Source organism: Pollicipes pollicipes, unplaced genomic scaffold, assembly GCF_011947565.3.
Source record: "Pollicipes pollicipes isolate AB1234 unplaced genomic scaffold, Ppol_2.1 Scaffold_7231;HRSCAF=8579_pilon_pilon_pilon, whole genome shotgun sequence".
Taxonomy (NCBI): domain Eukaryota; kingdom Metazoa; phylum Arthropoda; class Thecostraca; order Pollicipedomorpha; family Pollicipedidae; genus Pollicipes; species Pollicipes pollicipes.
This window is the reverse complement of record NW_023597034.1, coordinates 27914858-27932208: the sequence shown is the minus strand read 5'-3', so window position 1 is coordinate 27932208 and position 17351 is coordinate 27914858. Positions and strand designations below refer to the sequence as shown.

General features: G+C 48.5%; 1 pseudogene; it reads left to right on the top strand.

Annotated features, from left to right (window-relative positions):
* Positions 1-5504: 5504 nt before the first annotated feature.
* LOC119109942 (uncharacterized) lies at positions 5505-15643 on the top strand (annotated as a pseudogene).
* The last annotated feature ends 1708 nt before the right edge of the window (positions 15644-17351 follow it).

Here is a 17351-nt window from a genome sequence, read left to right as displayed (position 1 = left end):
CAATCAGTGGCATCGAGCTGGGCCAAGCAAAAAGAAAGGAAAAGAGGGGTCGCTCTGGGAATGCTCTGGGAATAATAAGTGGAATTTTAAGGGAAAATTTTATGAAGGGAATTAAAATGTTTAAATTTAAGGGAATTAAATTTAAATTTAAAATTACAAAAAATTTAAATTTAAATTAAATTAAATAAAATTTAAAAAAAATTAAATTAAATAAAATTAATTAAAAAAAATTAAATTAAATTAATTTAATAAAATTAAATTCAAGGGAATTAAAAGGGAAAAAAATTTTTAAGGGAAATTATTAAGGGAAAGGGAATGCTCTGAAATAATATCAAGGGGTCGATTGATTCTGTCTCTGTTGACGGACAGAGTAAGAATTTGCGCGAAGACACTAACCTGTCAGGTTGCTGTCTTTAAGCATGCCATGTTCGAGAAACGTCTTAAGAGTTATGCTTATTTGTATGCTCCCCGCTAATCGCTGGGTTCATGAGTGGCGTGTGAAGAAGCTGAAAAGTTGACGTGTCGTGCGTAATTTGGTACCTGCTATTGAGATGGCTGGTTGAACAATCAAATAAACACTCAGCAGCCGACGTTATTAGTGGTGGCGCAGCCTTGTATTTTTTTTTTTGAGGGATTAAGAAATCATTCGCCATCCATTTTTATGTTATTGTCATAAAGGCAAGGCGTTTCCGGGCTTGAAACGTCTAGATGAAAATGAACAAATCCTGCAGAAGGTGATACATTTTTCGAGTAGTAACATGCATTTTATTGGATTCCTCGGTGCTCGTTTTCTCATGAGCATTACCTTATCAAAAAAGGCAGGACAGTTCTCAATAGGGTGCGCGACAAAAGGAGGCTTCACGGGTGGGAATAAACCCGTCGGTACCCACATGAAATGGGTAACCGTTTGAGTCTGCACAGATTTGGGGGGAATTACGAGCAAGGGCTCTAGAATAGATAAGACTTTTTGGATCTGCTTTGACTGATTGACAGTCGGAGGAAAGCGGCAGGTGCGTAAAGCGACTCAAACGCAACTCATAAATCGGATCGGAATAAAAAATAATGGGTAAGTGAATGGGCGTCGGACACTCAAACCACCCGAGTCATCGGGACGGATGGAGGCTTTCCTGAATATTTTCCATCATGTAGATCTTACGCATTGCAAAAAACAACAAACAAACGGGTGGGTCACGGATAGGAAGATTAATGGGGAATGGGGTACGGGTGGGTGTGAGGTAAGCTGCTCATGGACATGGGTAACATGGTGGGTAGGTATTGGGTACACAAGTTTTCAACCCGCCAACCCACCAACGGACGTATTTCTTCGTCATCCCTTAGCTTGTAAAATTATTCAAAAACCAGAGTGTACTAACAAACACAATGTAATTATAAGGAAACCCTATTTTCACTTTTACAACCACAGCATTAGTAGGAGAAAACACATGGCAGACATGACACACTAGCAAACCAGACCACACACATTTGATAACTTTAGGCAAGCATAGTACTGAAATTCACTCAAGAGCAAGAACCAAAATTTTGGAAGCTTGGCCTGATTTTGTCGAGCAGTAGTGAGACGGATCATTGATATACCGGCTACACACTGCACTCGACTGTTATTTTATTGTGAAGGTGACCTGCACTCAAGCTTATAGCAAGCGTATAACAGCTACACACTGCACTTGGCTGTTATTTTATTGTGAGGGTGACTTGCACCCAAACCTTTCTTGTTTTATACAACGTCAGGCCTCACAATTTATTCAACCAATAATTATCTCACCGGTAATTATGCACGGAGATGCACCATTTGTTCGGCAGGTCTGGAAATTATCCCCAGACTCGTCCCCCACGCGCCATACACAGCTAGTGGTTATGGCTATGCATAGCGAAAAAGGATTCTCCGTCTTGACCATACTTTGAAAATTTTCCGGGATTCTCCCTCGGCACGGAAAACTATCTGGGATAATTTTCTGTGTTGGTAGTGCCAAACGCCATTCTAAAAAATTGCGACATTATCTGCCGGCCAAACGCACCCTTGTCATGCATCTTGGGAAAGCATGTGGTTTGTCATGGGCGAGACGTTTACGAAACGTCGATTATATTGTCCGGGAAGTACTGCACAACGGTACTGCTCGTGCTTCATGTAAAGATAATTAGCTTTATCTGCACTTCTGGTACAAATAGAAACAAACATAAACAACAACAAAAAACGAAACAGCATAGGTTCGGATGTAAACGTTCCTGGAAGTTTTCCATGACTTATGATTTAACAGGTGAAAAATGCGAACGAGTGGGTAACGGGTGAAAATGCAATGTCTGTCAGGGATGGGAAACGACCGGGTTCGGGCACCAGTCCCATGGGTAACCTGTGGATAGGGTTACAGAAATGTAATCCGTGCAGGCCTCTAGTGTGGGCACAGCCCCAGTGGTGCTGGATAGATGTAGTGAGGGGAATCTTGCCCGTGAAGTTCTCTACTCTATAATAGCATGGGCAAGACCGCCCGTCCGCTTTCCTCGAAATGTACGCGGAATTCCGCTCACTAATCCAAGGTATTTTGATCATAAACATGCATTTCTTACCGTATGGAATTTTTAGTTTCAAGCGTGCATTTCAAATAATTGAACTCGCCATATGTGCATCAGCAGAGAAACACTTCCTCAGTCTCGTTAAGCGTGCAATGCAATTTTCTGGCCTGATGCGCGTCATAACATGGCAAATATTGCAGTCATTTGTAGATACGGTTCCTGAGAGAACCATGCAAGTGACACGTGGCACCGCACTGGTGCGCATAACTGCAGAGCCGGGAGAACCCCATTCCGATCAATGCTTACTTGCCAATGGCAACTTCGAAAATGAAGGGCTTAACGTAAACGCCCCGTGAAGTATCGTGACCTGACCTAATAGTACCTTGCAAAAATATAGATCACGCTGCGCATTAACAGTCCCATAGTCGTCAAATGGACCAGAGATAAGGGTAAACGCAGTGTCTGTATGATCACTTTTCACCTGCACACGCATAAGGGCGTCATTTTGGAAGATATGTGAAATTTGACACTACCACTGAGCTAACTCAATTAGCTAGTGATATCAGTGAAACTGAAATGAAATGAAGGCTTGACAACTAGGTGTATGTGCCAGCATCTATACGATGGCGGCACTTACTATCCATACAACAAATATTCACGTGTATTGAAGTTAGTTAAGTTAGTAAAGGAGCCTTCCAGTTCATAACGAGACATCCAGTTCCGTAATGAGGGCCTCATTTTTCAAAACCGAGCCCCCCAGTTCAAACGGGGCCTCCTAGCGCACACCGGGTTCCTCTTAGTTCCTAATGGGGCTCCTTCTTAAAGACGGAGGCCTCTTGGTTCATAACAGGCGCCTCCTAGTTTATAACGGGGCCTTTTAGTCCGTGATGGGGCCTCCTAGTTCATAACGGGTACCCCCTTTTTACAACGGTGACCTCCTAGTTCACAATGGGGCTGCCTGGCTCATAACGGTTGTCTTCTGAGCCCGTAACACAGAATCCTTAACACACAGTTGGGCCTCCTGAACTAGAGCTTGGGCTTCCTAATTCATGAGGGCTGTCTCATGATCCAGAAATCGGCTCTCTTGATGTGGGAAGAGTCTTCGGAGCCGGATCTACTAGTACCTTCTTGCTCAGTGGTGGGAGCCTCTTCGATCGGAATTTGGGTAATCCGCGTAAGATGCAAATCCTTTGCTTGGACAAAAGGGGCCTCCAAAAATATTGGGAGCAAAACATACTCTTGCCGTTTCTGCCCTCTCCCCCCCCCCCCCCCCCCCCCCCTCCTGCGCCGCTCCAGATCCGTACCATCATGCTCTTCTTGCACGTCAGTTTCGCCCTGCAACGCCTGCCAGGCGACTTCCTCCATACAGCCGTGGACACGGCTGTCAGCTTCGTGCAAGGTTTATCTTGTTCCTCTAGAGTTAGCTGCAATCCGTCATATGCAAACTCGGGTTAATTGCGGTTGATTTTGTTTCAGGCCTGTTATGCAGGGCCGGTCTCTTCCCAGACGGGCTTTTTCAGAATCGGGCCTCGGGAAGCCGCGGATGATTCACTTCGCAACAATAGTGCTGGACTGTATACCAAATGGGGAAAATGGCCTCACGACGCTTAGCGCCTTCCCTTCTGCACAAGGGCAAAACTGCTCAATCTGGCGGACGCAAGCAAACTTGTGGACGTTGTGAACTATGGACATTATTAGTTATGGATGTGGAGAACCGCGAGCTTTATGGCCTGTACATATTATAAACTGCGGGCAATGTGAACGTACTCCGTAAAAACCTCAAAAGTGATTCCTCTCTAGTCCACAGCACATCAAGACCACAGAGTCTGCTGTCGAGTCTGCAGACGTCAGCTGCTAATGAGGTCCCTGACAGGTTCCTTTTTTATTTGTTTTGAAGTGCGCTTTGCGTGTCTGTGGGCTTCATTTTGCCTCATCGTTCGCGAATGTATATGCAGCCGTTTCTGCGAGTTGTGATCGCAGATGGTCTGCAAAGTGTAATGCGTTTCACGTCACCAATCGCCGTTTAAATCGTTGGAATTGTTAAATTTCCTGAGATACAGTATCTGTGGTTGCGCCCGGTTCGAAAAAAACGACCAATTGTCGTCATGCTCGACTAGAAAAAATCATTGTAGCGAAGGCGTTGCTTAGCATTACGGCTGTCCTCGGAAGGGTTCTTTTTTACCAGCCTCGCAGTCGGCTTTTCAGGTATTTCTTCCTCCGTCACCTATGCCCGTCCCTCTTCTACTCTCTCTCCCAGCCTATTGCCCCCGGTATGTCTGCCCTAGGCCGACCGTCACGAGTGTTGACGTCTGTGTCTACAGCAACTACGACCGCTTCCCTCTACACCAACGCCACAACAGCACTGTGGAACGCCACACGCTGGATAACTTCGCGACGCATGCGGTCTCGCATGACCCACAATCGCTTCAGTCGACCATGTTGAACCTGTACCACCTGGCCAAGGGGCTGGGCATGCACGCAACCCCACACACCCGCCATCAGCGGTACGCCTTCAAGCAGGGCCTGTTCCGCCAGCTGCAGAAGGTGCTCAAGGTGAGCAGAAGCAGCAAGAGGCGCTGATGACGTGTTATCTGTGGACTAAAAAGGCCACGAGGAGGCGATTGTGCATGCCCGCAGGCCTTCTTCGCGTCGAAACAACAAAAAAGACGGAAGTCCACGTGCGTCCTTTCCGTCACATTGTGTGGGAAGCGGCCGTAGCCGCAGCTATTGCAGCCGTCTTGCTTTGAGTCACGTCTGTACGTGCACATGTGTGATGCTACGAACTCATACATCTGCAAAGGAGTACTGAACTGACCCATGTTTCGTCTTCTTCACCCAATTTGCGCTGTTCGTCAAGGCATCAATGCATTCAGACATACTCTTTGATTCAATCAGGCGTGCGCTGAGTTGGCCATCACATACATGTTCTCTCTAGGGATCTGAGACAATGATCTGCGGCCTGAAGCAGTCGCCCCCAACAAATGGCATACGGCCTTTACGGAACGGTGGCACTGGCCCTGGCCAAGGGGTACTCTATGATCCAGTTCTCGTATATGCTGCTTCGTCTATATGACAAAGGTAAGCAACATGTGAAGACGATCTGCGCATCTTCCTCGAACTTGCCAGCACGTTCGTCCGTAATAATTGACTGCGTCTGCTCTTGAAGGTGTTGATTTTCGACTGTGAGACAGGCGAAAACAACTTCTTCCTCCCCCGTCACCGCTGTTCGTCCGCCCGTCTTCTGCCTCCCTATCAGCTCGCTGTCCTCGGCGTTTGCCTCGGGCCGAAAGGCTGTATTGTGTGGAATGACTACTGTGGAAGGGTCGTCTTAGCTCCATTCGCTTGGTGTGAAAAGAGGGCCGCGTTGCGTTTTCTGTTTTTTTCGAAACATCTTTGGCTCGACTGCGATTTTCTGCAACATGCGAAAACTATTCACCAAATGCCATGGCACGAATGATATCGGTCGTCGAGGAGGATTAAGTGGTGTATTCATATCATTGTTCTAAACAGGAATGTTCTGCCTGTCCCAAGTCCCAGAAAAAGTTCCACGTCCCTTTTATCTTGGCCTCCACCTGGTGAGCTCGTCCCCGCTTTGTGCTTGCATCAATGACTGACTACGGACATTACGTCTTTGGTCTTCCTACCCAGTATGTGGACCATTCTTCCTAGAATGGTTCCGCATTATTCCACCTGTGATGCTGAGGGTGCTTCGACGTCCACCCTGGCTTCAACTTGTCAGTCTGTTCTCCCCGCGTGCAGGCCTGTTCACGGTGGAGTCGCGCCTCACGTCGGAGACCTACGACCGTATCTCTCTTCGACGTGGCGGCCGAGGCGCAGACGGTCATCAAGGACCTGTCGAACGTGTATTGGCGCTGCGACCCCCGCTACCCACGTGGAGGGCACAACCTTCGAGCAGGTCACCGAGCTGCTCCAGGGCTACATGGAGAACGAGGTGGACCTCAACCGCGACGGCACCTGCAACAACAACTGCGCCTACTACAAGCGTGCGAGGCACGAGGGCTGCTACATGGTTGGTAACGCCACTGCCGCCAACGTCACGGTGCAGCAGGCAGCAGACGATCGCGACACGTGGCGCGTGCACAGGCGGTGTGGGCTGGCAAACGTGTCTTGGTAGTAGACATACTGGCGTAGTGGTGAGGCTGGGCAGAGGTACATTATACACTACGCATGAGACCAGGTCATGTACCTGTCGGCTTCGTCTGAAAGGCATCCGTCAGATGCACCAAATGGTGACAGAACGCTTATTTCTTTCATGATACGCTCTAACACTAATAACGCCATGAAAGACATAAAATGGCTAACTTGAGAGTATGAGAACAAAGCGCGTTTTGTATGATGCCCCCATCTTCAAACATTTTTGACCTTTTGTTTCTATGTTTTGCACCTGGAGTGAAAAGATATTTTACGTTGCATGTGGTTAGGTAAGCGCGCTGCAGGTGCCCGCAATTGTTGACGGTCGTAAGATAGCACGGCATGTTCTCGATATTTGTTTATTCTACCAGGTCCTATTCTACCGGGTCTACCGGGATTTTCAGCTGGCAGCTGTCAGTTCCGTTATATATTATTACATATCACAATGTTGGCACGGGGGTCCAGGAATGTAGTTTTCTATACACTAGGGGGTTTCAACACGAAAAATGTCCCTTCTCCACGAAAAACGTGTCGCGTGCATACTTTTGTCGGATTTGAATGAGCACGCGTCAGGCCACTTCATTCTGCATAAAACTTTTTTGCGCCTCTGACCACCCTTCCGTGAAGATTGTCGGGACCTATTTCCGGTAATGATGCCGGGCCGTCATTATTATTTACTGTGCCGGTTGTTGTGACGGTGTATATCATTTGTTGTGGACTATTTATTCTTCGGTAAAATAAGACTTTATTGGCCAAGTTTGGTGTCATCCTTGGCATCGGGAACATATATTTAAGTGACCAAAATTTGGGGACAAATCAGGTTTTGGGGTAGGAAAAGCACGCGCCCGGGTGGCCGGCTACATACCCTTCGCTCGGGTGGGGGATCAATTTACCCCCCTGAGATCTCAGGAGCTAAGAAAGCCAGAGATACCGAATTTACAGGGTGTCCTTTACCTGTACGTGAACGCACTTAGGTCAAAATTTGAGCCTCTTAGGTCATGACCATCGGTCAAATAAGGTCAAACAAGGTAAAATTCCAGGTTGGTCTCCAAAGTGCCCTCGGAGCCTAGACAACTGTTTCTAAGCAAACGGTCACAGGCCGATTTGAGGTCAGTGACCTTGTTTGACCTTTTGAAGGTCATGGTGACCAAATTACACAAGACTGCTCTGAGTTTTGCATTTTAATAAGAGACAAAGATTACACTAGGCAGAATGTTCCTAAAACCAAATGTCAACCCGGGTCATCTTGGGTCGTGCGGTTCCTGCTGTAAATAAATTTGAAATGAGCACCACGAACTATCCCATACAGCAAGCCCTAGAGTAATAAATCAGGTTGGTTTTGACCTTTGGTCTGACCTTCATACCTGACCTAGGTCAACGTAATTTGCTCATTCAATATTTTGGGTGCCTAAGCAGGCATCTCAGAGATGTATGGCTCGTCAATCACTCCGTTTTTTGTATCAGATTGGACGATTCCCCAGAAATTGCCTTCGCTGAAACCATGACCTGACGTTGACCCTACCATAGGTCAGCGACCTACAAGTTACACCTAATTTTTTATGTCAAACGATCTGCTATTCAATCGCCTACAGCTATGCAAATTTTGGCGCGGCCTACACCGCGCCGTTCGGAACCATTCTGGAAAAACCTTCGGGTGAGGGGTCAATTTGACCCCCCCACCCGAGCGCGTGTTAGGTCAGACTTATCTGCTGCGCCCCCAAATCAATTGTCGAAGTCACATCTCAGATTCCACGCATGCTCTCCTATGCATAACATGACAAGATTTACACGTACCGTAGTGCAAAGCACTTGCGGCAAAACTAGTGTCAATATGTTGTGCCCTGTGCAATAGTGTGGTGGTGGGTGCGCATCCGACCGAGCTAGTGCTTTGGGGTTGGTGATACGGCCTGTCTGTGTTCGTGGACTCGGATCGTCTGATGCGCTGATATGGAGCTGCGCAGTGGAGTTAGTTGTAGCGATCGGGTTGCCTGTAACTGCACGCGTCAGTGAGGAGAGCACGTAACTTAAATAATTTACTTCAGTGCGTCATATCGAAGCACATGCTGCATCGAGGTGAGCTCAAAACACTTGCACCGCGCCAGCGTGCTTCGGATGGCGCCTGGAGAGTGCTGATGCTTCATCAATTAGATATGCTACACAGATATGGCTAGTACAGCGACCTGTTGGCTGTATTACACAGGTGTGCAAATCTGCAGACATGCCCGAGTGACGTTCAGTGCCCGCCGAACCCGATTGCAGTAGTGCCTGCGTTCGTTAGCTTGCCTGCTGCCCGCTGTCTTTTGGGACGTTTATCGTTTCCCCTGTTTTCACTGCCTGCCATTTATTGTCATGCGCGTTGCGTGACCTGATCGAGTGATGCCAAGTTTTATGCATCTCATGCCAGTGATATATGAGTGCGATGTAGCCCGAGTTACGGGAGGGATCTCTTCCCAAGTTGGGGGAGGCAATCTCTCCCAAGTTGGGGGAGGCGATCTATCCCAAGTTGGGGAGGCGATCTATCCCAAGTTGGGGGGGAGGCAATGTCTCCTTAGATGGGGAGATATACTCCTAGTCTCCATCAGGAGTGCCGGGGCTAAATGGGTTAGAGGACAATGTCTTCAGCTTTTTGGCAATATTACAGTGGCCGTATGCGAGTTGAATGGGGAGAAGAAGAACCAACCTACCTGTCTGTTCATCAACTTAGGGGATTCTTGTTTGCCCCTGGACCCGTCATCCATTTTGATCATTTATTCCCTGACAATGCTTATTGGGCCCTGTTAATTTTCCGAAGCCTGCGGGCCCAGTTTCACCCTGAATCTCTCGCCTCTCTCCACAGAGTTTACCGGAAAAGTTTGTTTTTTTGGCTTGCGCCATTTTTTCGTGAAGGCCAACATTCAGTCATCAGTCAATACGGCAAAGAATGATATTCTCAGCTTACCCCAAGGGCGTTTTATTAAGTCGCCATCTACTTCTCCTACGAGCCTAGTCCAGGTGTTGAGGTCTTAGCCGCCGCGTCACCTCGTCCTTGCCTCACTCGCTCCCCTCCTCTGCTCGTTGCCTCACGCAGAAGCGGAACTTCATGATTTGCGGACATCAGCGCCAGTGCCAGGGGCGCGTGCATACTGTCACTTCTACAACGCCGACTCGACCGTGTGCTTCGCCGACGGCAAGGACGGCGCCCACCGCCGCTACGACTGGATCGAGTTCGAGAACGGCCAGAAGCTGGGCCGCGTCGGCCGCTGCTCCGACTCACGCAAGGTGACCGCTCGGGCAGCCGGGGGGAGACGAAGGCGTACTGACCGGCAGGAGTGCGTCCTGAAATGATGCGAATGATGTAGACAAAGGTGATATGGTGGCTGCCCGCGCCTTTATACGGTGCACGCACACGAAAAGTGTGCGTGCAAGCACGAAAGTGAGGTCAGCCTGTCTATTCAGCTGCGTGGTATGAACAGAGTGAATGTGTCATGGGTCAGAGGGGCTGCCAACCTCGCACACCGCACAGACAGACTTTTGTCGAGGCGTTGCTCTCAGGAGTTATGTGCGGCAGAAGAGATAACGCAACTGTGGCCTGAAAGGACTCACGGTGTCCTGTGTGACTCACGGTGTCCTGTGTGACCGCTGTTCCGCGTTCCGCGCCGACCGTGCTGGATGGCGTTGATAGTTATACCGCCAGCAGGATTTCCAATTGGGCAGGGCGTGCAGAACAGTGAAAATGCTAGCGGCGTAGATGTTATTCTGATATGCAGGTGTGGAGTATGCCAGCGCGAAACGAGCGTAGTTGAGTCACGTGTAGCTCATCTACCTGCCACCAGGTGGACAGCTGGTGGCGCAACCTGTTCTGGCACTGCTCGTACTGCTTCTGCCTGTGTGACGACCCCACCAACTCGGAGCGGTACTTCAGTCTGCAGCCAGTGGTGGCCGACGTCGCCCAGAACAAAGTGTTGACCGGGGTCAGGTGAGCCGTGGTGTAGGGCAGCCGCGCACGCCCGCCTTTCACTGGGGATTTGAAAGACGATATTGGGGATATATATATATATATATATATATATATATGTGCGATTGTATATAATATATATATATATATATATATATATTTATATAAATGTATATACATGTATATTTAATCGGTGGAAAGAAAGAAATATCGAGCTGTACTTATTGTGCTCAAGCTATTGCGATTTGTTTGGTCTCTGTGACGTCATTTGTGTTGCCATCTGAGCCTCGTTAGCACACAAATGAAAGCTGGTTTTGTGACGTCTATCACATATGTACATGGTACCTGGGAAGGCTATCTAACTAGGGTATGCTATCTAGGTACCTGGCTGCTGTACGATGAATAGCACGTTGACCTGTGACTGACAATCATGGACATATAGGTGAAGTGTTCTTAATAACAATAGTGTTCTCAATAGACAGCTATCGACCATCCATATACTACAGGTACTGGTTGAACATTACCAAGCGAGCATTGGATATGGTAGGAATACTCGGCGTTCGAAGAGCTGTGCGTAGGATTGCGAATGATCAAGACCAGGGAATGGTAAACAGTGTTTTACATTTTAGGGGCCAAGACAAGTGAAGCCGGAAACTTTTCATAACCTGTGCAGGCATTGTCACTAAAAAATGTCAGAATGATAAATAATCCAAGGCTCTCTCATATAAATACTGGATGCGCGGACGACGCTTTGGGCTGCGTAAAACACGACGGCCAGACCGAAAAGGTTACGATAACCCACACCGAATGCTAGGTTGGAAAATTACTTGCCGCGAATATCAGGCACGTCGAACATTGCTCGAAACCCACAAGGATCCTGAAGTTCAGGGTCTCGGGTCTTAGTGCCCAATATGCGGTGCTGCTGTGGGCTTTCCGGAACACAAACGGCTAGACCGAAAAGTTTGATTACCATTACCGAAAAACAGGACAGAAAATGATTGCCGCCGGTCGTCGATATTTATCACAACGAATATAATATACAATTATTTCTTTATGTGATGTATTTAAGACCGCATGAACTAATCGGTGAAGTTTTGTTGTTTAGAGTAGTGTTTTTTCACTTAAACGCATTACTAGTTACGATTTTTTTCATTCACATCTGATGCTTGTCTCAATGTCTTCAAATGCGGAGCAGTCCCTGTAAGCGACTGTGGAGAAGATTGACCGCAGACATGCCGCACTGCTGTGGATAGAACAAGAGGAAAACTTACAACACAGTTGCCTGCCAGTTGTATGACGTGGGACACGACGCAGTTGACCTACGCAGACACGTTGAGATCATACTGCCTTGGACATGTGCTTTTCTGCTACCTTCGTACACAAAAGTTACTTGATGTTCTCCAATGTAGGTTCGTGAAGAAGGACCGAGTCTTCTACATCCAGATTGAGCAGGGGACAGCGAACCAGTTTGGCTTCGTCAATGCTTCTTCCGTGGTAATGGAAGCCAATCTCCAAGCTTATTGACATCGACAGGTCAGTGTTGGCGTGCCCCCACTGAGGTCAGCCCTTTGTGTATTTTGTTTGGGATCCTTGATTTTCTAGTAGTAATCGACGCGACCGAGTGTGCAGAGTGCGCGTGCATTCAAATGTGATCCCATTAATAACTTGTGGCCATGACCTTAAAGTTTGCTATGATTGAAGTATTGCTACACATCGAACTCCGGGAGTGTCAATTTTTGTAAGTATTGGGGGGGGGGGGGGCGAACCGAAGGTCCGACAACCTACCCTCCTCCCCATTTTTCTCACCGGATTTAGCCCACTTTGTTTTGATTAAACAAGTGGGCTAATTCTTCTATATGTTGTTAAGCATACATTATACGTTTTCAATATTTGTATAACTGATAAGTCTTTAATTTAAGCAGTATAAGTCATGTAGGGTTGGATCCAGGGAACAGGCACTGATCGCACGCGTCCCTTCTGATCGGCACGTGAAGGTACCCCTAAGAGGTCACCTTAGGGCGCCGATGGCGCTCTTCCATGACGGTCATGGGAAACGGCACGCATTTTGGTTGTGGGGGACGAGGGCGGGGCCATCCCCATATTCAAGAGCTTTTCACTTTAGCCTCACAGACCATTGCGTGTCTTGTGGCTTTAGGTATGTGAAGTTTATTGCATCGTTTATCCGCTCAGCTGTTACGATTTGTATCTTGTGGTAAGAGCAACCGCGACTTTTTGTTATGAGAGGTACTACACGCCACGACGCAGAAAGATCCACGGAGATAGCCTTTGTGTCATGTATCATCTTTTACCCACGTTTTGTAGTATTCCAGTCAACATTGGGGGGGGGGGGGTGGGTGGTGGGGCAAGCTCAACATTGCGGGGGGGGGGGCAGGGCCCTCAAAAAGAATACAAATCGACACCCGCGTTGAACTCTATAACATAGCGAGTAATATTGTTCGAGCCATGCAGCATATTATGTGTTAGTTCCGTCAGTCAGTCAATTTTGCTACTTATACAGCTACAGCCAACTTTGTGAAGCTTGGAAATTATGTTTGACGGTCGAAAGCCATCTTTTCGTTTCCTATTTAGAAGGCGCTGGTAAAACTTCAGGTGCCTGCAAGCAGAAGTCCGCCTTCTGCTTGCCAACAGATTAAGGTCACTCCTTCAAACGTGGGTGGCAAAGTCCATCATTAGACAACCAAGAATCATCAAACCGTTATTTTCGAGCCAATGGGGCCAATTTTGAGTCAACAACCCCGTTTGAAACCCTCGTACTTTTAATCGCATGCGAATCAGCTCCTCTGGTTATCATAGACGCAGAAGCCAGTGTGGACAGTGAAAAAAAAATCAGAGCAACGGCATGTCGAGATGTAGGCTCTGGCAATTTTCATAGGTCACATTGACCGCCCTTTTTGTCAGTGTGTCATTAATAAACAATTGGTCAAACCACGTTGACCCCTATATCATTGAACTTGGAATAAACCAAGAAAGCTTTTGCTATCCCGAGAATCTCACTTAATAAAACTTATGACGCGACTTTGTGACCTAATTGTCAAAAATGTTCTTCACGTGTTTGGCAAGTGAAAGTTGTATGATATTTAAAGGCGATTTAAGCTTTACCAGTGCACTCTGAAATCAACAAAAACGTGTTTTTTCGTGTTTGTGTTTATTCGCAATTTGGCTGTCGGGTGTCTAGCTGTTCGTTCACCTATGGCTTGTTCGTGTTTGTTTTATTAAGGAAAATTGACAAATGTCCAACTATACTTAGAACCACTTAAATAAATACTGTGTTGCCATGCAAAGGCGTAATTTCACTTGACGAGTTGGAGCTAAACGGTGAAAAATGACCCGAGCTACCCCAGAATATGCCATCAAACATGTTTCTCACGGAACTTTGCCCACTTCGCAAAGTGAGGGGGCTTCAGCTCCCCCAATCAAATGAGAAATTACACCCCTGCCGCGATGGTGTTCCAGTTGCTGCAATGCGTTTCGCTTCTGATGAGTTCCAAGACATTGTACAGCGGTCACCATTAGTACATAGGCACCATTAGACAGGGCTTCGATGAAACCCGACCCAATATTATCGAGATCAAATGAACGCGATTTGTCAACAAGAACTTTGGTGGAACAACGCGGAGCCAAGGGATTCATCGAAGAGGAAGACAATAATGATGACATTTTTTGGGTGAATGGAGATTTTTCAGAGCCCAGAAATAAAGGCCCTGCGCTCCAACTTGGCCAGTGCAGCCCTGGCGCTCCAAAACATGACCGTGGCAAGGTACACCGCGTTTCGTATAAACATAACAGTAATGGCTGGCTGTGTCACCAGCGTTTGTTTAGCTGTTGTAAGCGGATCGCTTTCGGTAAGTTTTGACACGCTGCTGCCTTCCATCAGGGACATCCCCAATCGCGACTATCTGAAGCTGAGCTGGGCGAGACGCAGCATTGACTTGGACGACCTCCGCGCCCCTGATGGTCACGTGATCACCGGAGTCACGTTCAGGAAGCTGGGCGAACACCTCAATCTGGAAGTCCAGGTACGAGTTGTCATGCATGTGGCTTAAACGCGTCTGGTTGCCTGCTTGGCCTGTGGGCAGGAGTAAGCGTTCTGGTTGATCATCGATGGAATGAATGAGTGATGGTCAATGATTGGCCCAGCTGAGGCAGGTCTTACAGGTTTTACAGACCGGAATGGTCAGCGTTTTGTGCTTTTATCGTCGGGCGGAAAAAGCTGACGATGATGTGCCACCATTTCCGGTTACAAGCCTCAGAATCAAAGTGTTATTGTCACCATGTATCATTTTTAGTCTCTTTTAACGCGGAAAGAAGTGTCGCAGTGAGCACGTGGCTGGCATGTTTTCTCAGTGGCTTCTCCGTGTTGTGTCCTGCGCGTTTCCGGACCCCGCAGGTTGCAACACGACGGCCATCCATGTCGCGGCTGGTAGGACTTTCTGTATGAGGGTCGCCGCCCGACTCACGGTGTCGCCCGCTCAGGTGACCCCGATTGCGGCTCGCACGGCCCAGCTGAGTGTCTCCCGCGCCTACTGGATCTCCAACGACAACACGCCGTCGGCACTGCGCACCCCGCGCGCTGAGCTGTCGCTGGGCCGCGACCCGGACGTGCCGACGCGGACGGGCGCACCCAGCTGGCCCGACAGCGCGCCCGACACGTTCGTTCAGTTCGGCGCCAGCTCGGCGGCGCGTGACGCGGCGCAGACGACGCTGCCGTTCCTGACAGCCAACCGGTGGCACCGCGGCCGCCCGTCTGGCTGACGGGCCTCGGCTTGTACCACAAGGGCCGGCCCGGGCTACGGGGGCTTCCTGGGCCTGCGCGTCGAGACGGTGGACCTGACGTCTCGCGTGGCCGCCGACTTGGGTGGCGGTGATGGGCTCTCGCCTGACGGCACCATCACCTACGAGTCGCACGAGGTTGGGGACGTCAACATCGTGCTGCAGTGACGGAAGGCTCGACGTGCGGGGAAGGCAATATACAAAAAAAAAAACGGCCACAACGCGCGATGCAGGCTCAAGGTCGGGAGTGTCAAAATGTGGGGAGGACACGCCGGGCGAGTGCATTTCACCACAGCGAGCTGAGGGGACGAAAGAGAAAGGGCCGTTTTTGGCCTTAATTGGGATGAAAAGAGGAGCCTGTCTGCCGAATCCAGAATTTCTGCAGAAACGGCGAGTTTTACCTATTCAAGTGAAATGTGTTGAAAGCATAACATTGGTGATGAACTAGGAGCTCAGTGTGGCAATTTTTTCAGCTGTGCTACACGAGGTGGAAGTAAGACAACAGTGTGCGATGTATCTCATACAGTGGAAGCTTGACACCTAATGCGATCTAATGCAATCCACGTCTAATGCGATCCTTACGAAGACTGCAGAAGGATCAGCGAATCGTGCACATTTCAGGAGGACGCGGGTGCTCATTCGAATTGTAGTAACCGCGCCAGCGAGCATTGCTTCCGTGCTTGGGTGGGCCCATTATTAGGCTTTGCGGCTGTAGTAGAGCCGCAAAGTTTGACTGTTTGCACTTTTGCCTGCTTTTGCGTACTGGTTTAAATCCATAACATCGCTTGATCACCATGCCAAGGGGCATTTCACCTGGAATCCAGTGCTATGGCCTTCGCTAGTTTCTGAGATTAATAATGGCGTCTGCAAGACCGCTGACATGTCCTTTTTTAAATGTTGTTAAGCTGTGACCGCACGAATCGGGGTAGGTTCTGACAAACTAAGTATTGTGATCGTCATACATAATATATCGGAACATATTGTCACCGATCCATTCAATCGCAACGGATCTCGTCTGCTTCCATCGCTGACTCGTATGAGTACGGAATCATCTGTTTCACAAACGACTGACTAGAGAACACAGTCGTGTTGTTTGCTCAACTGTATAGCTACTCGAAGCGCCGTTCGTTCTGGACATGATGTCCGAATCAGCAAGGCCAAGACATCGTGCCTCGAGGCGAACGCTCAGGACAGTGAATGGGGGTCGATCGCTTTTGCCACCTAAAACACGGGGTTTCCGGTTGTTTTGTTCGCTGCTGAGGGGCGTATCTTTGGTCGCCTTCACTGGCTATCACCCACTGGTCACCCCGTGAGTGACGCACCTATGGTCACCTTCACCGGCTATCACCCACTGGTCACCACTGAGGGGCGCACTTTTGGTCACATTCACCAGCTATCGTCCGTTGCTCACCTTTGTCACGCTGGTCGCGAATGAGCCAAGTTTTACACGCGCTCCACCTGGGGCCTGATTTAAGAGGGTGTGCGTCCAGAAGACAACGCCCATGGCCTAGGCTTATCTAGGGATTATCTTTCTAACTACATAGATAGCATCCAATGCCCAACTATCTTGGTCATGCGATGTAACCACTTGAAGCGATATTTTGAGCCAAAATGTAGATCTGCCATTTTTTCGTCTTCTGACTGCAGACGAAACAAGCTGTGCGACGTTGGCGCCCCAGCTGTCCGAAATCGTTACTTTTTTATAAATACCAGCATCCTCTCGATAAAGGGGGTCACGGATACAGCCAGATAAAGCCTTCAACCATTGCCTCATAACATGAAGAAAGACCCTTTCCACAAAGTACTGAAGATTCAACCGACGAATTGAACAAAACTGAAGTGAATTCACTTCTGTCATTGCTTCGATAAAGGCATGTTGCTGATGCATCGACCCATCGATATCTTCATTCTCCTGGTTCTTCTCCGAGAAATAAGGCTATCACTGCTG